This window comes from Typopeltis vanoorti, chromosome 7 (genome assembly GCF_054136105.1).
Source record: "Typopeltis vanoorti isolate ZY-2024b chromosome 7, IOZ_Tvanoo_1.0, whole genome shotgun sequence".
In the NCBI taxonomy this organism is placed as follows: Eukaryota; Metazoa; Arthropoda; class Arachnida; order Uropygi; family Thelyphonidae; genus Typopeltis; species Typopeltis vanoorti.
In genome coordinates this window covers 27,440,871-27,465,321 of record NC_143555.1, presented here as the reverse complement: position 1 = coordinate 27,465,321, position 24,451 = coordinate 27,440,871, and the positions used below count along the sequence as shown (strand labels likewise).

Here is a 24,451-nt window from a genome sequence, read left to right as displayed (position 1 = left end):
CTTCATATGTAATATTGAGAAAGGTCTTTCTTCACTCTCAGAGACAATAGCAAATGAAATAAGATTCAAAAGTAATCATCCTCTCTACAGCAAAACCACCGAAACAGAATATTACACTCTCAGAAAAGAAGGCAATTTTGAACTTAAAATGAAACAAAGACATTACTGCAATTAAGACAGACAAAGGTAACTCCAGTCATTATGAATACCAAAGATTATATTACGAAGATCAGGACTTTACTATCTGATCAGTCTACACATCAAATATTAGAAAAAGATCCAACCATGAAAAACCACAACGAGACCAATCTTTTGATTCGTAATATGAATAGATGGCCTCAAGATTTAAAAAGAAACTTAAAATCTTTACATCCATTAACACCATGCACCTAAAGTACATAAAGATGAGGTTCCGTGCGATCATAGATGGCAGATACTCTCCTACATACCTACTAGCAAAACACGTCGCTAACCTATTAAAAGAGAAGATAAGGAAATCAGCTTCATACATAAAGAATTCTCAACACTTCATTGAAAAACTTAAAAATATTAATATATCTAACACAGACATATTGCCAAGTCTGGATGTGGTCTCTTTGTTCACAAACGTACCGGTTGAAGAAGTCACTGGGATTAAAAAAGACCTCTTTCCAAATGATATTACGCAGCTCTTCCGCCACTGCCTCAAGTCCAACTACTTTCAAGTAAACAACATAGTATATCAACAACTAGATGGTTGTTGATATACTATCCCCTGTCACCACTGTGTGCAGATCTGTTCATGGAAAAATTAGAAAATGACATCGTAGCAAATATAAATCCAAAACCATCAGTCTGGTGGAGATATGTTGACGATGTGTTCATTATCTTGAAAGACAAGGAAGATACCTTACATGAGTTCCTCCAAACAATAAACTCTTTCCATCATAAAATTAAATTCACACTGGAATTGGAAAACAACCACCAATTACCCTTTTTGGTTGTATTAGTTAAAAAACAAGATAATGGGCAAATCAAACACAATCTATCGTAAACCTACAGATACCGGGTGTTATCTCCATTTTACATCTAATCATCGCTATGCACAGAAACTTAGCATCATACATATGCTAAAAAACATAGTTAAAAATATCATCACAGAAGAAAAAGTATGTGCTGAGCTTTCCCTTCTATCAAAACTCTATCACTTAATGGTTATCCTCAAAATATAATTAATAAAATTCTCTATAGAAACAATCTCTGGCGACACAGTACATATCATTCATCGTAATACCCTATGCAGGCTCAGTCTCCACCAAAATAGCAAGAATTATGAAGCCTTTTAATATCAGAGTTGTTTTTAAACCTACCATAACCATGACAGTTATTAAGATCCCCTAAGGATAGCATCGCTTTCTACAAATATGCAGGTGTTTACAGCATACCATGTACGTGTTGACTGAATTACATTGCCCAAACTTCACGAAGCCTAGAAATCCGAAAGAAGGAGCATGTCGGAGATGTCAATAATAATAGAACAGACACCTCAGGGTTAGCACATCATTTCTCAACGTCAAACAATTCAATAGATTGGGACAACAGCTCCATGCCATATATCGAAGAGGATTACAGATGTAGAACCTTTAAAGAAGTTGCAGTAGTCGTACGGACAGGAAATAACCTCAATAGAAACCAGGGAATAATATTAAAAGACATTTGGAAAAACCTATTAAATTTATTAAGTTTAGCAGAATTAAATTACGCAAAAAATTATAAAACACGACTTAATAACAATGACTAAGTCTTCATGCTTTATGCGTTCGATGTCACGCGTGCTCTCCAATTTGTTTAACTGTTTTTTTTAAGTCATTACTGCATTCTTTTGTTTTTGCATTTAATATTAGTATAACCTTTCTCGTCTTGATAAAGCCAGACAGACACGGCTGGCGAAACTAGTTGACGATTATGTATAAATTTAACAAGACCATGGTCCAATAAATCCAATATTATGTATCAATTTTAGTGAAAAGGACCAATTAATAACTATCATAACACCAGAAATCATTAATCAAGTGCCCGATATGATATTGGATGACCGGCAAATCAAAGTGCGTGAAATTGCTGAGACTATAGGCATTTCAAAAGAACATGTGGTATAGTTTTGATATATATCAGAACACAGAATTATAAGTAAATAATTAATTATTGACTTATTGCTGATATTTCGCTGGTGTTATAACCAGCATCTTCAGAGCACAAAAACAGAGTTTGTCACAGTATGCGAGACCACAACAACATGGTGCAACAAAGGAACTAGTTAAACAAAATTGTAGCAACAACACAAAGACTAAAGTCCTAATTAGGCACCCTCTATCTAAAAAAAAATATATATTGTAGCAATAATACAAAGACTAAAGTCCTAAAAAACCGAGAGAGAGAAAGCAGGTACTAGTTATGTCTTAAGATGACTGTCTCCCAAATCTTAGGCAAATTTATACAGCCATGTTTGTTGAGATTTGGAGTATGTTTCAAGGCTTCTGTTGCTTCTAAGAACAAAAAAATTTCAAAAGAATGTTTAGGATATGTTTTGCATGAAGAATTGCATATGAAAAAGCTTTGCACAAGCTTGGTGCCACGCTTGCTCACAGCAGATCAAAAATACACTCGCATGAAAATCTCTGAACAGTGCTTGGAGCATTTTAACAAGAATAAAACTGATTTTTTGCATCAATTTATTACTATGGATGAGACTTGGATTCACCATTACACACCAGAATCCAATTTGTAACCAAATAGATAGCAATAATAATAATAATATTAACAGGACTCTAGCATTGATGTACTAAGTTTTTTTCCACCAGAGGTCAGGCCAATAGTTTTAATAGTTAACCAGATCAATGTAACTTTAGCATACCATGTAGATTGTAGTGCAGCTTGTTTCTTTATATATATGTGTATACTCCAGATGTGATGACCTTAATGTGAAGGTTGAAACTTAGAGTGATTTTTGCGATTTATATTAAACTGAAGTTTTACTCTAACATGGTAGTTGTTCTGTAATTTTTATGATGAATTCTGATCACTGTAACCATGAAGGAAAGGATCATTCACAATCTTTGATTTGGTGTGTGGGGGGGGGGTGAACAAGCAACAATACAATATATGAATGTCCTGATCCATTAAGCCAAACGAAAAAAAGTCTTTAGTGGCACTTATGACATGAGAAAACAGAAACTGTAATACATAAGAGTTTAATAATGATTTATTAAATCAAATATTTCCATCCAAATCTAACAGATCATCTTTGGTGAACAGACAATTCAACCAAGGTAGAATAACAACAACAGATTTCAAAAGATATGCACCATGTGCTAGTGCAGTACAGTACAGTGTACAGTCAACTTCAAGATGTGATTTATAAAAATATGATAACAAATAAATAAATAGAATGCTACTGCTTTTAACTAATAACTCTCCAAAATTTTAGATAAAGAAAGAATCATTACAGTGATGTAGCAGCACTTAGCACTCTTTGAACAAATGCTCAATGAAATGACAATGGTCAGGAGCTAGATAAGTCAAAGAAATCAGAAAATTCTGCAGTCAGTGTTAACCTCTTGATGTTTACTAGACCAGACTTTGAGTCTTATTATGGTTGATAAAAGGATGGTCTTCTGAAAGGTCTTTCCTCAACAGAAAGAGATTACGAAGTAGGTAGTGCAGGTAGTCTTAACTCTATGCCTACTCCCATTTAAGCAATTTGAACTGCAAGAATTAAGTCCAATTTGTTAATTACCACCATTCTCCAATTTTTCATGTGAACACTAAATTTCCAAAGAACTTAAAGGCTGAACAAACTAGAATACCCTTTAGATATATATAGGAACATTATAATGAACATAACTTCACAACTAAAAATGAAGCTATAGACTATTCTATAGTGTTCGACTTTTTTTTTTTTTTTTTAAATAGACAAGCTCTTAAATTTCCAGTCAGATAGTGTTTCACCATATTTTTGCTACACTCTACTGTGTAAAGTGAGAGAAAACAAGTGGCTTCTTTACTAAAGAATTTCTTCAATTAAGTTGGCTTGGAATATCTTAAAGGGCATAGTTTCTCCTCAAAATAAGCTATAAGAAGTAACTTGAACACTATAATATAAAGCAATAATAGCCCACAATAATGTATTTTTATATTAAGATGATTATTTAGGCACATCAACTACTTTTACAGTTTGTGCACATTGCCCTTATGCTAGAGTTTGGAAGTCACTAAAGAACAAAGCTACATAACTGGAAGGAGACCTGCACATAGCTATTTTAAAGAATGCACCAATCCTCTCTTTCTGATACATCCCAGTAATATCAATCTGGACAGTGAACTAAGGACAGTCTGGCAATTTGGGTTCAGCTGACCAAAGTGCTTTCTGATAGTTTTTACCAAAAGAAAATAATGACACAAGATGAAAGGTCATACCAGCTAAGGCATCTATTTAAACAAGGATCCAGCTACTAAACAAGGAAAAGAGTGAAAAGTTAACTACTGGAACAAACTCAAACTTGACATTAGCAGAATTTAAGACATGCACCAGTAACATAATTATATCATTAACAGAAAAGAAGTAAAACTGGCATAGGAATTACAGAAGTACAACATCAGCATTATTAATATCACCAAAACAAGGAAGACAAAAATAGGTAAAATTCTTCTACATAACTGTAAGATGTTATTCAACCAATGATCAGGAAAACAATAGCTAGTATTCAACACTATGCACAAAGACAATCTTCTTGAATGGCAAACAGTTTCAAGTAGAGCGATATGGACAAATGTCGAAATGACATTAGCAGAATTTAAGGCATGCACCAATAACATGAGTATCAATAGAAAAGAGTGAAACTGCCATAGGAATTAGAGAAGTACAACATCAACATTATTAATATCACCACAACAAGGAAGACAAAAATAGGTTAAAAAAAAAAAGGTAAAAAAAATTGGACAAAATTTATTTGTACCTATGTTCCTGCAGAAAGTTTTACAAAGGAACAAGTGGAGGAAATTTTTGAGTCATTAGAGATAGTTGCAAAGAAAAAGATAGTCCTTGTTGCAGAGTAAGAAATAAAGAATGATCAATACAGAAATGGTTGGGGAAAATTCAGAAAAAAAAAAAAAAGCAAAGCTAATTATAATTCTACATTGCTGGATTTCAGTTCAGCACACAAACTAATCATCACAATCTTCTGAAATAAAAATGTCAAAAAATTCACATAGAAGACACGAGAAAAGTCTAATTGACTATGTTATTGTTGATAGTGATATCTTATTTTGTTATGTCATTTTGTCCTATGCAATCAATGAAGGGGACAAGCTAACCCCCAATAGGTGCCGGTCCCAAGCCCAGGTAAATGGTGAGGGTTGACGTCATGGAGGGCATCCGGTCGTAAAACTTCACTGCCAGCTATACCTATAATCAAATGAGTCGAAAAGAAGGTGATACAAAGGTTGGGCATACCCCTTAGGCGATGCGCAACTATATCATCCTACAGCTGTGAGAAGTGGACGAGGGTTACCGCATTAAAGACGGATGCGGTTAAAGAAGCAAGCCTAGCAGGTGGAGAGAATGTTGCAAGTGGGAACATTGAATGTTGGAAGCATGACTGGAAGGGGAAGAGAGGTGGCAGACATGATGAGAAAGAGGAAGTTGAACATTTTATTTGTGCAGGAGACAAGGTGGAAGGGGGGGGAAGGCGAAAGAACTGGGAGATGAGTATAAATTGTTCTACTCTGGAGTGAATAAAGAGGAAAGAAATGGTGTCAGTATTGTGGTATGTAATAGAATGAAGGGAGAAGTAATGGAAGTGGGTAGGATCATGCAAATGAAACTAGGTCTTGGAGAAGAGCAAGTGGTCGATTTATGTGTATACGCCCCGCAAGTTGGCTGTACAGCAGAAGAGAAAGATGAGTTCCGGAACATACTAGAAGAATAAATGAGAGAACTAGAAGAAAACGAGATCATACTTGGAGGAGGAGACTTTATCGGACATACAGGAAGACAGAATAGGAACTGTGAAAGGGTGCATGGCAGCCATGGAGTGGGAATGGCAAACCAGGAAGGAGAGAGGATTGTGGACTTTGTGGTAGCATTCGATCTAACAACTGTGAACTTGTTTTTCTGCAAGAGGGAAGAATATTTTATAACATTTAGAAGTGGTAACAACAGTTCACAGATTGACTACATTTTGACTAGAAGAAAACATCTTAAGTAACAAATTGTAAGGTAATCTCAACAGATCAAGTGGTGCAGCAACACCAGCTGCTGTGCGCAGACTTTAAAATAAGGTCAGAGATAAGAACGTTTGGAAACCATGGGATGAAGACAATTAAGTGGTTTCGCTTAAAAGAGGAAAGTGTAAGGAACCATTTTAGAGAGGAGTTTGGATGGACTAGAAAGTGTACAAGATTAGCAGAGACATAATTCAAAAGCAATTCTGCGCTGTGCAATCAAGGTGCTTGGTGAAACATCTGGAAAGATTAGGGGGGGGGGAGGGTTGGTGGTGGAATAATAATGTACAAGAAGCAATGACAGCTAAGAGGAAGGCAAAGCAGAAGTGGGACGAGTCGAGTGGAAGAGGACAGAAAGGAGTGCAAAGAGAGAAAGCGTGAAGCCAAGAGAGTTGTGCAGGTGAAGGCCATGGCACATCAAGATCTTTATGATCAATTAGAAACAAAGGAAGGACAGAGAAAAATTTATTGATTGGCAAAATGTAGAAATAAGGCATCAAAGGACATCCTACATGTGAGGCAGATCAAAGACTCTGGAGGAAGAGTTTTAAGGAGGGATGTAAATATAAGAAACAGATGGAGAATATACTTTGAAAGACTTTTGAATGAGGAAAATGCGAAGACTCACAGAGAAGATGGGAAGTCTTATGAGGGGATGGTGCAGAACATCTGTAGAGTGGAAGTGAAGGAGGCCATGAAGAGGATGAAGAATGGAAAATCGGTGGGTCCTGACAGGATCCCAGTGGAGGCATGGAAGGCACTGGGGGAAGTGGAAGTTGATCTATTGTGGGAACCGTTCATAAAAGTTTGAGTGGAGGAATTACTCTTGTCCCCACTTACATAAAGGAGGATGCACAAGACTAAGAATTACAGAGAAATAAAGCTGATGTCCCACAGAATGAAAATCCTAGAAAGGATTCTTGATGGAAGATTGAGGAAGAAGGTAGAGATTGCAAAGGAACAATTTGGCTTCTTGCCTGGTCGATGAATGACAGATGCTATCTTTGAGTTATGGTAGATGGCGGAAAGGTTTTGAGAGAAAGAAACAACAGGAGCTACATCTGGTGTTTATTGATCTGGAGAAAACGTACAATAGAGTGCCAAGGCCAAAAGTCTGGAAGTGTCTGAGGGAGAAGAAGGTACTGGAGAAACATATCAGGTTGGTTCCAGAGATGTACAGAAATGTGAAGACAAGAGTTTGGACCTGCCTGGGAGAGACGGAAAGTTTTTCAAGTGACAGTTGGCTTACATCACGGGTCAGCATTAAGTCCATTCCTGTTTAATATTTTGATGGAGGTAGTGATGGAGGAGGTGAGAGAAGATGTGCCCTGGACAATGTTGTATGCAGTTGACATTGTGTTGTGTGCAGAATCAAGAGAAGAAGTGGCAGCTAAACTAGAAAGATGGAGGAAAGTACTAGAAGAGAGGGGTATGAGACCAAGCAGAAGTAAGACAGAGTATGTGTTGCAAAGTGGATGGCAGTCAGGGGAGAGATCTGGAACTGGAAGTAAATGTCATCAGGAAGGTTAGGGACTTTAGATACTTAGGTTCGACAGTGGAAGAGGATGAGAAGGAAGTGGGATGCAGGATGGAGGAACTGGAGAGAGATGGCTGGAGTGCTATGCAATAAGAGGGTGCGAATCAATCTAAAAGGCAAAATCTATAGGAATGTAGTGAGACCAGCTATGACGTATGCTATGGAAACTGTGGCCCTGAGGAAAAATAACATCAGCAGGATGGAGGTAGTGGAGATGAGAATGCCTAAGTGGATGTGCAGTGTGACCAGAAAGGATCATCTGAGAAATGACTATGTGAGGGGGGGGGGGGAACGGAGAAAGTACAAACTTAGGAGCGAAGATATAGGAGGCAGGGTTGAGATGGTTTGATGTGATGATGAGGGAGGACAAATATGTGGGAAGAAAGGTCATGCAGATAGATGTGCAGGGGAGGAGGAAGCGTAGGCAGCCAAAGAAGAGATGGAGGGAGCTGGTGGAGGAAGACCTGAATGTGATTACAGCCCAAGACAGGAGGATGTGGAAGAGACTCACCAACAACAGCGACTCTACTTAAGTGGGACAAGCTGCTGAAGAAGAAGATTGTTGATAGTAATATCTTAACACTGGCTTTGTACACAAGAGTATAGGGATATGAAATAGAAAATAATAGCCATTTAGCTTGGAAGAAAAAAAAAATGTACTAAATTTTTAAAAAGAATGAAACCGAGTAGCTTTCAGAGTTTGCAAACAATTACTAAACTTTGGAGACTCAGCGATGGACTGAAGAAGACACTGATTGATTCAGACAGAAAAGTATATTGTGAAACTGTTTCCAAGAATAGAAAAATCAGCACTTGATGGTGGACTTAGAAAGTTAAAGAAGAAGTTATTGAAAAGAAGAATGCATATGTAGGATATCTTCTATTTAACAATATCAGATAATCTTATAATTTTTTTTAAAAAAAATGTTTAGCAATGTATGATTTCAAACACAAAAATAAATAAATAAAAGGAAAGAATAAGTTTTATTATATATATAAATATTTCCTAAATGTATAATGATAATGCATTATTTCTATGATAATGCATTATTGGAAATTTCTTTAGTAATGTTTTTTATAAAAGAAATCTTTGTATAGTTGCAAACTGTCAAAAACTGTTTAACTGTGATATTAATTTGTAAAAAAGGTTTCACCTGAAATTTATAAAATTAAATTTCTGTAACTTAAACTTGAGAGAAGGAAAAAATATTGAATCTCCAATGAGCTTTTCAAGTTAGTAAACAATTGTAGTCTTGTTACAAGACAAACAATTTACTTTAGATTTTGCTGCTATGTTATTTGCCCCATCAGTAAGTAGTGCACTTGTACAAAGTTTGCATATCTGAATAGGGAGTTGATATAGTGAAAGAGAGAGAGAAAGAATAACTGCTAATTAGAACAGAATAGGTTCTACAACTTCGAAGTTTAGGGAAGAGATATAGTTTGAAGGAAAATTTTTTTAAGTTAAAAAAAAAAAATAATAATAATGAAAGCAGGAAAAAAGCATTATGACGGAAACAAACAGTTCTCCCAAAAATTAATGGATGAATTTTTTGTAAAGGAAGCTGAGTTAAGTGTAGATAAATGCGATAATAAAAAAAAATTACAGTGGTATCTCGCTAATCCGAACTAATAAAAACCGTGCTCGTTCGGAGAAGCGAAAAGTTCGGATTAGCGAAATTTCCCCAAACAGACGACAATAACTAGCGTTTAAGACAAAAATAATCAGATTCTAATAGTAAATCAATTTAATTCTGTAAATAAATGAAGTAACTGATAGAAAAAAAGCTACTGTATTGTAATGTAAAACTTAAAAAATAATACAGTACACAAGTTTATTTTAGTAAAAAAATTTAGTTTGTATGTACCTGTATTGTTGAGGATTCTGATTTAATAAAATTGCATAGTTCTGTACATAACTTAATTTGCGTAAAAATATCACTTTCTTGTACACAACATAAAAAAAAGTTTTTTTAATTTCTTTGTAAAAAAGTCACCAAATTTCTTTTGCTCTTGGAAGCCAAACGTTTTTCGAATGCTTCTTCTCGGAGCTGCATTAGCAATAAAATTTTGCGGAATGGCATATCATCCTGCTCAGCCCATTCTATACATATTAAAACTGTCAACTGCCTCTTCATGTTTTACTTTTTTTTCTTTGAGTTCTTTATCATCATCGTCTTCTAATTCATTCTGTAGCGTCATATTTATAATTTCAGCATCTGATTTGATTTCGAATTCACTTTTGGTTCTACCTGTAATCCATTCCATAACAATTTGTGAAATTTCAACATCTGGATTTATATTTTTAACCAAATTATGCACGTTTTGAATTTTCTCTTTTTTGTGTGTCACCGTAGTTATCTTGGTAAATTCTAGAAAACCACAGTTTTTTCCATGACGCTCAAATTGCTTCAGTTTCGATGGCTTCCCAAGCAGCAGCAACTGAGAATGCTACATCATTCAAATTTATATTTTTTATTGATGTGGTAACGTCATAATTTTGGGAAATTACATTTAAAAACAGGTCTTTACGATATTTTAATTTAATGGATTGTATTATGTTCTGATCCATTGGTTGCAACAATGGAGTATAGTTTGGAGGCAAAAACATAGCCATAAAATTTCCATCCTCACTAATCAATTCATCTGTCGGAGGATGTCCAGGACAGTTATCCAATAATAAAAGTGCTTTCTGTTCTAAATTCTGGGATTTTGAATAAGTTTTAACAGACGGTACGAAATCAGTTTGAAAAAAGTTCGACATTCATCCATTCTTTACGTTGACTTCAGTACAAAACAGAAAGGCAGCAGTTCTTAAATGGTCTTGGTTTTGTTTTGTTTTTATTTTCCAGTCCTAAGTAACTTTAATTTATGTTTTCCTGAGGCGTTTGCACAAGCATGATTGTGACATGCTCTTTGGACCTTTTGACAGTTTTTTCAATAATCATTCACTGAAAACTTATGAAAACACAAAACAATAAATGACAACTCAGACAATGTTTCATTTCAATAACCAAAGAAAAACTGAGCGTTATATACAACCAGGATTTATAAGGCTAAGTCATCGTTGTTGTTGATTAACAATAGCGGTGATTCATGCCATGACAATACAGTACGTACTGTACAGTATAAAAAAGCAAACGTGAACACAATACAGTATAATTGTACTGTACTGTGCTGTAATAATAATGAAATAAATAATAATAGTTAAAATAATAATTATTAAATAAAAATAATAGTACACAAAATACGTAACAAATAAAACTTTTTTTTTTCTTTCAAACTTCCGAACTGGAGGGTTCGGACTAAAGAGGTTCAGATTAGCGAGATACCACTGTACATAGTTTCTTCTGAAGCAACAGACAGTTCCTTTTAATACATTAAGCATGTATGGAGTAAAATTACTTTGAAAGACAGTTAAATGAAACAAGACATGACAGAATGGTGGTAGAAAACATTTGGGAACAATGCAATCTGCTAATTTCAATAGCACCTTTTATTTCCTACAAGGGTTTATGAGGCCATTTTACCCTAACTTCTGGAGACTGAAGTTCCAGTTCAATCTCCACTGGTAGCCAATCAGAAATAGCTGGCCCAAGACTATCACTAATTGTAAACAACATCTGATGAATAATAAAAAAAAAAAAAAGACAATTGCAGTCATCTCATGATTCTAACACAGTATACTATTGTCTGAAATAGTGAGTTCTATAGTCAATTTTCTTGAGTTTATGGGATGAAAAACTTGATTTTCTGAGAGAAAAAATTTGCATGTCCATGTCCAAGATTGAATAACTTGGGAATTGGCTGAGGGGGGAGGTAATTTAGGGGGTTGAAATCTAGTTATCAACTAGAGAAAAAGTTCCTCTAGTTGATAACTAGATTCAAACACAGAATGGCTTTCTTCAATGGATGCAAATACCACTTTCACAGGACTACAGAAGCTGCTAAAAATTATAATCAGGAGTAGATATCGATACGTCAGAAAGATAAAGCCTGAAATGCAGAAATGTATCTGTGATAGATATTTAACCAAAAATGCTCAAATATAGGGGTATAAAAGTTTTACAATAGCTGCACTGCAGATGATTGGAACAGAGCTGTCTTAGTAGCCATCAATAAAACAGGTAACAAAACAATGCGAACAATGCGAGAATTACTGAGAAATGATTTATGCAAATCATGGGAATATAACAGGATGTACCAAGAGAAAAGTTGTTCAAAACACTATAATTACAGGATTTAAATGGAACATTATATCATTTCTTTTAGGTTTACACAGTGATCCGAATACATTTTGAAAAATTCTTGAAAAAATACCGTGTCTGAGTAAAACTTTAATTTAATAAAAACCAAAATCCACATTCGACGTTTCGACCTTTATATCAAGGTCATCTTCTGGAGCATATATACTATATACAGATAAACAAGCTGCACTACAATCTACATGGTTTGTTAAAGTTACTGACCAACCGTTACAACAATTACTGGCCTGACCTCTGGTAGGAAAAAAAAAAAAAAATTACTCCTCAACATTGATATAGTAAGTTTTCCCCCCCACACACCAGAGATCAGGCCAATAATTGTTGTAACAGTTGGTCAGTAACTTTAACAAACCATATAGATTGTAGTGCAGCTTGTTTCTCTGTATATAGTATACATGCTCCAGAAAATTACCTAGATATAAAGCTCGAAATTTTGAATGTGGATTTTGGTTTATATTAAACTAAAGTTTTACTCAAACACGGTAGTTGTCTCCATAATTTTCCAAAATGTGAATATTATATCAAGCAATATATAGCCTACATTTAAATCATAAGTCACATCAAGAATTGAGAGATACTGGATGGTAGTTTGATGTTAAACAAGTGCAAGACAAGGATGCACACAAGGTTGCACACTATCATTATTCATCATCTGTATGGATTACACTATGAAGGAAAGTTGCATTAAACCTGATATAAAAATTGGGGATGTTGCATTCTGAATAGGGAAAACTAAAGAGCAAATAAAACATTTCAGCTATTTAGGATGCTATACTGTTATTTTATTTCCATATTTAATTTTTTAGTTAAAATTTCAAATTAAATATGGAAATACATTGATTGTTGGCAAGAAATCAACAAGCACCATTGTGTGAGGAACAAAGAGTCATGGCTTCCAGTTTAATAAAATGTAGGACCCGCTTTCACTGCAATGACTGCAGCAATTCTACATAATTTTTACACACACACGAGAGTGCTCAATGGAAATTTTGGGCCATTCTTCTTATATACATGCAATGAGGTCTTGGACTGTTGTGAACATTCAGTTCCAGTTTCTATGATCAGTTCCATAGAAATACCACAAAGTAGAAAGCATTGCATTGTCCAGAATGTCCAGATACCTCCCAGAGTTCAATGTTCATGGCACAACAAAAACAGAGATCCAGGAAAAGCAGGTTCACACCACCACCACGAATTTCATAGTTGGGTACACACTCTGGTAAGATATGTTCACTGGGCATCCATCACACCAACACCAGTCCACCTGCTCAGTATAGGGTGTAGCGTGATTCATAGCTCCATAACACAGCTTTCCAAGCTTCACAATCCACTGTATATATTCTTTACATCACTGAAGATGACGATACTGCAAGTTGGTTTGGGTAATGTGGGGCTTGCATATTGCAGTCCTACCATGGAAACCCATATTGTGAGCCTTGGTTCTGAATGTTTTTGTGAAAATTTGTGTTCTAGTCGATGCCCAGAACTCCGCATTCAATGTTTCAACTGACTAATGGTGGTTTTTACATATTATCCTTTGCAGTACAATCATGTTTGATTAATGTGGTGAGTTGTCCACTGTGGGTAGCACTTGCAGTTGACTCCCTGTGATTCCATCTCAGTATGGTACTGTTGACCTGGGATGGCACAAATTGTCAACGGTTTGCCAAACAGATAGGCCTGCAACATGGCATCCTATCAAAATGCCTCTTTCAAACTCTGATGGTTCACTTCACGCAGTCATTTCAAGCAGGTACAGTTGCACTGATTTGGGAGCATCATATTCCTCCAGTTTATATAGGTTACAAACACATGACTCGTCACATGGCACAATGTACCTTGCCCATGGTGTAGCCAGTGACCTTTCCAAGCAGTGTAGATAGCAGAACAAGGCTGGTAACATGGGGAGTGAAGTGAATAAATTTTTATGGAAAAAAAAAATTATTCAAAACATAGGACCTAGTAGCACATAAGACAGTGTTCAAACCAATTTTAGCTCATGGATCTGAGCACTGGGATAGAAGTAAAATACAGAAATGAGAGTTGTGAGAAAAATTAGGGGATTGAATGAATGGCATCAGTGGCAGAATCATTAAAAATAGAGATATAAGGAAGGAACGTGGTATTATTAGCATTCAGGAATATGTGAGCAGAGCTAATATCAGATGGCAAGGCTGTGTAAACCCAATAGGAGAGGGAGCATTAGTGGAAAAGGTGTCTGATGTCAGGATGGTAGGAAAAAGACCTAGAGGAAGAACAAGGTGGACTGATGTAGTTAGAAATGCCTTAGAAGAGCAAAATCTAAGATCTGACCCATATTGGGATACTGACAGATAAGAGAAAAATTTGAAGGAAAATTGTAAATAGAAATCCAGTTAATAATAAACTTTTCATGCAGTCATTTTCATTCCATGTACAAGATACTACGATAGTATCTTGTACATGGCTTGAATTTTCATGTCAGTAAATTAATTTGATGATATGCAAGATTAACAAATGGATAAAAGTAAGAGTTTGTAATACACTGCCCAGTAAAAACCTTTTCAACAATTACTAAAACCAATACTCATATACATCCAATACTCTCTTGTTGCTATTAAATTTTCATTTTTCTCTTTTCAAGCATCAGTATTACTCTCCAAATTCCTACATGTTGAAAAATTGGACAGCCAAGCTGATCAACAATGTTTGTTTGCAGGAACATATGGACTGCATTCATTTTGGAAGAACTGGTTTTGGTAAATAGTTTTGTGAACCACAATACTGTCACTTGCACAGAATTAAGAGTGACTACATATTGATTTAGCTTTAGGAGACTTCATGATTTTAATATAAACATTAATGGCAATTCATTAAAAACAAAGTCAAGTCATTAAAAACAAATGGGTAGAAAGGCTTATGGGTTGGAAGTTCATGTTTAGTTTATTCAACAGATTTAATTCACAACATGAAAAGAATAAGAAAATAACATTTACTTAACTCATCTGCTGATATTTTGCTGTTGTTATACCCAATATCTTCAGAGAACAAAAAACATTTTGTCATGGTATGTGAGCAACAACAATTAGTCAACAGTAGGACTAGTTTAAAAATTGAAACAGACAACAAGGAACTAAAGTCCCAACTAAAACCATAAATTGTTGGATAACGATTAACAAGTATTCATTTGATCTTAAAATTAATGTTTCCCAGATTTTTGGTAAATTAAAGCAGTCATACTTGTTGAGGTTTGGAGACCGTCTTAAAGCTGCTGATGATTCCAAAAACAGTCTCTGACATGACTTCTGTGTAGCACTTTTGTTTTTCTTCCATTTGATCCATGTGAATGGGTACCCAAGCATGGTCTGCTAGTTTCAACTTGCCATAACAATGGTGCTGAATGTATTTTTTATATTCTCCAAGGCAGATGTCAACAGTTCTTTCTGTTTATCCATAGTAAGCCAGGTCACGAGTACAGGGATCTCCATACACTCATGAATGTGATAAAGGAGAGCCAAGAATTAATTGACAGAACCAAGCACCATTACAGATAACTTACCAGAGTTAACATCAGAAAATGTTAACAATCATGCAAGATACAAGAAAAAAAACCAAGCTTGGTAGTATAATCCTGGACTTGCAGATGACATTTCAAATAATCAGATTAAGTTGTTCTTAACCAGGAAGAAAAAAAGAGAGACTCAGATCCCATGTGAATTTGTAGTATTCTGGACAAACTGGCCACTCAGCAAAGAAGAGAATTAGTGAGCACCAATATTACATTGATTGTTACCATAAAATTCACAAGCTAAGTTCACAGGCCATAGTGTCAACACTAAATATAGCTCCGAAAGGGATATACATGCAGTTTACAGTAGTAGTTTCAAACATGAATGTATATTCAAAGAGAACTCTGAATACTTGTTATTACATCTTCCTTATCGAATTCAGAGTGATAGTCTATAGATTTCTGAAGTTTGTGAGTTTCTCATTCTTGGCAAATTCATTTAATGATTATGCTGGTTTCAACTGTATGTCACCCCACTCACATCTTTGCCTGTCCAGCAATTGCAGCGGCCTTGCAAGAAATGGATCCTAATCCTGAACAACAGCTCTATACAAGCAGAATCATAGACATGTGCAGGGCAGGCATCTAGGACTCTTCAAAGGACTCGACAACAATACTGTATGTCACCCTTCTTAGCATGTGACACTTGTTCTTCTGCCTTATTCAAATTGCATGTTTTAACCTACACAGATGAACTACTTTCAATATGAAATATCTTTTCCCTAAACAAGTCTATATTTACTATGTTAACATGTCTTTACACTTTATCTATGATATGGATCTAAAAGATTACATGAAGGAACCATTTTTTATAATTCCAACCCATTTAAAGACCAAAGGTCTTTCATTAGCTCTATTAAAAAGCTAGCTCGTTGTTTCTTGTTAACTTGGCAAGCTACTGTTATCTTGAGCAGATAACAGTACCATTAAATGGCATGTATGGTAAGGCATTAAAATTATTGACCTATATTTGCAGAAATACTAAATGCTGCAAAAATTTCACTACATTAAAAATTTTGTCTTCCTCCTTTGTTTATTTCCCAGGTTTTATGCTGTTGACTCCCTTATAATAATCTATCATCCCCAACTTTCATGTCTCAATTGTTCAATGGGTAAATTATATTCTTATCTAATTGAAATGCAAGCATGTATGAATGTAACATATCTTCACAACTAGGCTACTTGTATATAGAGGTTGACTTCACATTAAGTTGCACAGTATATCTTCTTTCATATATATATATATGCTGCTATCCATTATGTGAAGCGTCGCTACTAGGACTGGCTTGGACCATTATCAAAATCTCATTAGTGATATAGAAACAATATAATTTCTAGTCAAATATAATTTACTTTTATGTCTCTCTATAACATTCATGTGAACATCTCCCAAATAGGTTTTATAATAAGTATCTTTCCTCTGGAGTTTTGATGGCTGCTTTTTCATTTCAATGAAAAAGCAGCCATCTCAAACTGGCCAAAAATCAGGTGTTTACATCCACATTTTCAATAATCTAATTTGCATCAAGTCAATCATGTGTGAAATGTCTGTCTTTCATGGTTTAATCTTTGTCTTAACACTGCTATTTCCTAATGCCATAGGTTCATCCATGAGAGCTCCACTGATAAATCTATTTGCGATTAAAAATTATGTTAATTTTGCTTTGGAACTATCAAGGATGCTATGCACACATGCACTTCTTTTACAAAGACTTTCTTCCAGTTTTTTCAAACTGGCACTTATACAAAAACCTCAAACTGGTTTTGTTAGTAACTGATTCAACTGGCAACACATAAAAATTAACTCATTGCATTCTAATAATTCCTTACTCCCTGTTTTTTTTTTTTCCAATCCTCTCTTTTTAATAATTTTCTGCCTTTTGTGATATTCAATTCCACCTTTCTATTGATGACATTCAGCTTTTTATTTGTTTTTCATACTCAAGTCAAGTAATGAAGAACATACACATTTCAGAACAATAATTAGTCAGCTGAGAAGGAGTCAAAACTTTTCAAAAAAGTTTACAAATCTGCAGATCATATCATCCTCATTATTAAGATTTTGGCAATATTTCGATAATTCTTTCAATTTTCAACTGTCATTTGTAGTATTTTGGACAAGCTGGCCACTTCACCAAAAATTACTGGCTGATTTCATTTCTAGCAAAGTACCAGAGAATTTTTGCTTGGACAATAATTATCATCTATTCTGTTACAAATAGTTCTTTCTACTACACTATCTGATCAAAAGAATCCAGACACCCCTCTGTAATTCATAAATTGAAGTCTAGATGTCACTACGACCTCACTTACCAGTATAAAAGGAGGCACGGAGCTGTTTATTGTTAAGTGGTAAGAAGTACAAGCAAAATTGGTATTCAAGGGAGTTCAGTGACTTCGAATGTGGACTAGCTATTGGTTGCCACATTAGTAAGAAATCTGTCAGACATTTCAACCCTCCTCAAGTTGCCCAAGTCAACAGTTGGTGACGTGATTGTGAAGTGGAAATGAAGGCACAACCATAACAAAACCACGGTCAGATAGGCCGTGTTTAATGATAGACAGGGACCATCGAGTGTTGAAGAGGGTGGTTCATGGAAATCCAGACATCGAGTGAAACAATCACCCAGGAGCTCTGCACTGCTACTAACTGTCCAGCCAGCACCAGGACTGTGCGTCGAGAGTTAAGAGGAATGGGGTTTCATGGTCGAGCAGCTGCCCATAAATCAAACATTTCTCTTGTGAATGCTAAGTGCCACCTGCAGTGGTGTAAAGAGTGACACCACTGTACAGTGGACAACTGGAAATCGCGTGATTTGGAGTGATAAATCCCACTTTACCATGTGGCAGTCCGATTGGAGGGTCTGGGTGTGGCGAATGCCTGGAAAATGATTCCTGCAAGCATGTGTAGTGTCAACAGTGAAATTTGGAGGAGGTGGCATTACAGTATGAGGGTGTTTTTCATGGAATGGACTTGGCTCTCTCGTAACACTACACGGAAATCTAAATGCAGAAGGGTACAAGGACATTGTTACTCATTGCGTACTGTCTACAGTAGAAGAACAATTCGGTGATGACTATTGTATGCATCAGCATGACAATGCTACCTGCCATAAAGCAAGCTCTGCGAGTAGGGAATGGTTTGAGGACAATAACGTTTCAGAAATGGACTGGCAGGCCCAGAGCCCTGACCTGAATCCCACAGAACACCTTTGGGATGAATTAGAACGCCGACTTCGCTCCAGACCCCAACAACCCACATAACAAACTGCACTGGTTACAGCTCTTCAGGAAGAATGGGCTACCATTCCTCCAGAGACGTCCCAACACCTGGTAGAAGGTCTCCCCAGCAGAGTTAGAGCAGTCATAGAAGCAAAGGGTGGACCCACCCTGTATTAATGTCCACTACTGTCACAGGGAAAGTCTGATTACAGTTTTGAGTAGGTGTCCAGATACTTTTGATCAGATAGTGTATATAAGTGTCTTCAGTGCCTATCTGTTTCTAACAAGTGCACTGTACTTGGAAGATACTGGAATGAATCATGTAAATATCAGCTGACTTAATAAATTCATAGATGGAAAATATGTTATGTAAAAACAAACTGTACATTAAATGAAACTAGGAAGTCCATAATGAGCATTCCACTCTTAACACACTCAGGTTGGGGGTGATCATATCTCGCTTGCAACGAACTGAACCATCTGTCAAAGTGAGCAAATATATAGACAATTTCATTCCTGCATGTCATGCACTTTTCGTAATGGTTTCTTCGATTGTAACTAAACCAGCATTGAGGAGAGGGGGATAAGTGAAAAGGAATGTTCTTTTCAGAATATATTAAAAAACAATAATTAAAGAAAATGATATATTCGATTATTAGTTACAATACTTGATTTACTAAAAGATGTAAAGAATAGCAAATATAAAGAAGGGAAAGAATAGGCATGAATAAAAATACTTTCAGTACTTGTAAAATGGAGTATGAATAATTAACATCTGTGATACGATATGTGTGCATGGGTTATAAGTATCAGCGGGTGGAATGAAGAATATGTGATCCTATAAACTCTAGACTTTCATGTTTGCATTTATGATGAGCATAATTTAAAAAAAAAATCTTATGAATAGATGGAAAGGGATTTGTTTGTGAAATATAAATCACTAATAGACACTTTAATTAATACTTCCTATATTTCAGTAATGTTACATTACCATCTTCACGGAACACAAAATAATGACGTGCACAAAGGCGTGAACACTAAACAAATACGGCTGAAGAAAACAACTGAAGTTCACTAATGCCACTGCAGTTCTAAGCAAAACTGACTACACAGGTAAGCTTATCTCTTTACTGTTAGATTGTTCTACCTACCTCCCTATAGAATATGATCCCACCAGCTCCCAAATCAGAACACTTCACAGGCTCCTTAAGAAGGTTATTTCTTGGCCTGTGGAAGTGACAGACAAACGAAAACCTTTTAACTCTAGACCCCACCCTGAACATATGGACTACCAAAAATCCACAAACAGAATGTGAAATTACATCCCATTGTGGATGGCATTGATTCCCCCACATACAAATTAGCCAAAGTGCTCACACAATATACTGGCAACACACCTTCACATAAAAAAAATTCAACCCGTTTTAAAGTCAGTATAGAAAACCTCTCACTGCAACACACTGACATAATGGTTAGTTTTGATGTCTCCTCCTTATTCACCAATGTCCCACTCAAAGATACCTTGGACCTCATCCAAGCCAAATTTCCTCCCAATATCTCAGCCTTATTTCAGATCACCATGAACTCAGGCTATTTTGTTTGGCAAGGAAAATTCTACAAACAGATAGAGGGGACAGCCATGGGTTCTCCACCCCTGGCCAACTTCTTTATGGAGATCTTTTATGAAGAAAATGCCTTAAACTCGGCTCCACATAAACCTACTGTTTGGCTACACTACAAATAGCGAACACATCATCTACACTATGTAGATGATGTGTTCGCTATTTGGCTGCATGGCTTGGATACACTCCATAACTTATTAACACACTTAAACAATCAACACCCCAAGTTCCAGTTATTGTTTTCCTTTTCCAAGGAAAACAATAACAACCTCCCTTTCCTAAACATGCTGATTACATGCCAACCTGATGGATCCCTGGCTTTCTCTGTTTACAGAAAACCTATACATACAGGTATTTACCTGTATGTATAGGTTTTAGGTATTGCTGGTGAATGTATCTATAGGTATGTATAGATGCATTCACCAGCAATCACTCCCCCCCCCCCCACTCCCAACAATATGGGATTATAAAAACCTTTATAACAGGGCAAAATTAATCAGTTCAGATAACAATACCCTAACTACTGAACTTAACCATATTCTTAACACCTTTAACCCTCAAAAAATATTAAAACCAATTAACCACAACCCCCCCCCACCCCTCCATAATATAGATTACTCTAAATCTATCACCATTCTTTATATCTGGGATACTTCTGAAAATCTAACAAAAATCTTAAAAAATATGACCTTACAACCTATTACAAACCATATAAAAAATTGGCATCTCTTATCTGCTCCACCAAAGACAAGCCACTTCCTCCTAGACCTACCAGGAGTATACCAGGTCCCTTGTAGTTGCAAACTGTCTTACAACTGCCAAAGAGGCAGGGCAGCTAATATCAGGATCTGAACATAAGCACTATATCTGGTTCTACCAGTACAGCCACTCAGGACTTGCTGACCATGCTTTGGACACAGGCCACAAAATACACTGGAAGAAAGCCACTTTACTAAACCGCAGCAAATATAAATCCTATCCTTCTCATCTGCACTAGGAGGGGGGGTCGAGTCCGCTCCTAATGAGTGGTTACTGGCATATTAATGCAGCCAGTTCGCCACTCCTCTGCTGCATCCACTAAGAGTGATATTCATGACTGTAATCCATGTGTGTTCACCGGGCCAGTTTGCCTGCTTGCGGGATAAAAAACCTCAAATAAACTGGGCGGGGAGGAAATCCTGCTGTCCATGCCCAAGACCGACTAACTTGGCTATAGCTGAGGAAGATCCTTAAGCTCCTCACGTCGTCAATGAGAATCGAACCTAGGTCACTCCTTCCCCAGGCATATGGTTGTGAAGTGCATGGCCACTAGGCTAACCCCATGGACCAAGTATAAATATGAGAGATCATTCCTGGAATCAGCCTGAGCTCTAAAAAAAACTTCCCAAACCTCAACAAATTTGGATGCATGAGACTGCCCCAAATATGGGAAGCTTGTATTCTAAGAACATCAGCCCAACAGCCAAGACAACCCAATTTAGCCCACTAGGGGGCACCTTTAGGACTCTAGGACCGACTTCAGTTTTCTTCAGCCATATTTGTTTAGTGTTAGTGACTGCCTACACATATCATTATTTTGTGTTCCCTGAAGATGGTAATGTAACATTACCGAAATATAGGAAGTATTAATTAAAGTTTTTAATTAATATTCTAGTATACGTTGTCTTTCCCTAAAATCTGACAGTTATGGATTATCAATGTATAAGTTAATCTACAAGAATAACACAATATACTGCGGATGCAAGAAGAAAAAGAAGTAGTTTTATTGTATCACTGAATAAGGTACAGAGACATTTGCAGTCTGTATAATATGTTTGTCAACAAATAGTGCAATTAAAGACAACTGGGATAAAACAGCACTACCTAATGAAACATGTCTCCTCCCACAAAAACTATGCTGCATAGACTTAAGCAAAACCATTTGTTGTATTGCGAAGCATAGCATCTAACTAAAAACATTTGTCCAAATTTTCAATTACATGAAATAAGTGTTTGTTCGATTGCATTTGTTAGAGTCGAAACAAACATGCTGCATAAACTTTGTGTCAGTGATGCCACCTGCCTGCCCGACGCAGGAGTGGCACACAAGAAAGTGGCAATAAAATTCTACCAAAAGGGGTTGCAACTAATACACCATGAAAACTTTGTGTCAGGTTGGCCTGCCCACACTACGGGGAAGCAGCACATAAACATTAATTGAAGAAGAAAACTACGAAATAGCTGAGGTACCACAGATTCTACCAGGGCATCCAAAGCTTATAAAATGGAAATGCTGAAGGTGAGGATGGAGTTATAGCTGAACTTCTAAAAGCAGGTGGAGAAATGATCTGCAAACTCTTAGCAAAGCTATTTACTTTATGCCTGAAGAAAAATGATGTGTCAAGAACATGGAAGAAGGTTACCCTAATTCTGTTACATAAAAAATGTGAGGTAGAAGACTTGCCGAACTACCAACCCATCAGTCTACTATCAATGGTTCAAAAAGTCTTAGCTCATAGACTTCGTACGACTCTGGAGCTGAGCTACCACAACCAAAAGAACAGGCAGGCTTTCGAAGTGGCTATAGTACAATGGACCACATTCAAGTTGCACAACAGATTATTGAATGGTGTAATGAATACCTGTTACCATTATGTCTTGGTTTTATTAATATAATAAATATAATATAATAAAATATAAATATAATATAATATAATATAAATATTAATATAATAAAAACTTGTGCAATACTTAAAGCATTATAAAACCAACAAGTGGAGGAGCCACACGCCAGGACCATCAAATCAGTACACACCAATGCCACAGCAGCAATCCTATTCAATGGAAACATCTCTACTGTGGATATACAGAGAGGTATAAGACAGGGTGACACAATATCTCTGAAATTATTCACAGTGTGCTTAGAAGAAATATTCAAACTTCTTGATTGGGAAAGGAAAGGACTGAAGATAAATGGAAGATATTTAAGCCATTTACGCTTTGCAGATGACATAGTTATCTTTACTCCAACTGCTCATGAATTACAGACTCGTATCCAAGAACTCCAAATTGCTAGCAAAACAGCTGGACTAAAGATAAACCTAAAGAAGACCCAAGTTATGTCCAATAGCTATGTCCAACCAGAAATAATAAAAATCAATAATGATGAAATTAAACAAGTAGATCATTACATATACTTAGGACAACAGATATCAATGGAACAAAATATCATGGATGAAATTAAAAGGCGTATGGTCATTGGGTGGAAAGCACTTGGAAAATTACATTCCATATTCAAAAGCCAACTACTATTATGCCTGAAAAGAAAAGTTTTTAACAATGTATTCTTCCTATATTGACATATGGCTGGGAAACATGGACACTAAATGGAAGGAAATTCAAAAATTAAGAACAACACAATTTGGTATAGAAAGAAGTATGCTTGGTATCATAAGACTGGATCACAAACGGAATATATTGATAAGAAATCAAAACCAGAGTGACTGACATCATAGGAAGAGTGAAACATCTGAGGTGGGAATGGACTGGGCATATTGCTCAAAGACAAGACCAACGATGGACAAAAGTAGTACTGGATTGGATTCCATGAGAGGAAAAACGACCACAGTGCCAACCTAAATCACGGTGAATTGATGATATCATCATATTTGCAGGAGTGACATAGGAAAGGAGAGCCATGGACAGACAGTTTTGGAGTAATCTTGGAAAGGCCTTCATCCAGCAGTAAATCGACAATGGCTGATGATGAAGATACTGGATGAAAAATTAAGTTTCTGGGATAAAAAATAACCCTGCATTCCCCACATTAGATCAGATAACTCACCTTCAACTAAAAAAGCCTACAGAGATTCCTTTCATCTCAACAAGAATCAAACTCAGGTACTTTCCAATGCTCCATTATTCCAAATGCACTACATGTACAAATTACAAATGCTTCATTAATTACATGAGTATGATGAAATATACTATGAAACTATTAAATACCATATACTATGAA

The 24,451-nt window shown here is 36.1% G+C and overlaps 1 protein-coding gene across 2 annotated transcripts in view; it reads right to left on the bottom strand.

Moving 5' to 3' along the window:
• Nedd4 (E3 ubiquitin-protein ligase Nedd4) overlaps positions 1–24,451 on the bottom strand; it is a 523,801-nt gene that overhangs the window by 410,342 nt on the left and 89,008 nt on the right. The gene's annotated exons all lie outside the window — the stretch shown is intronic.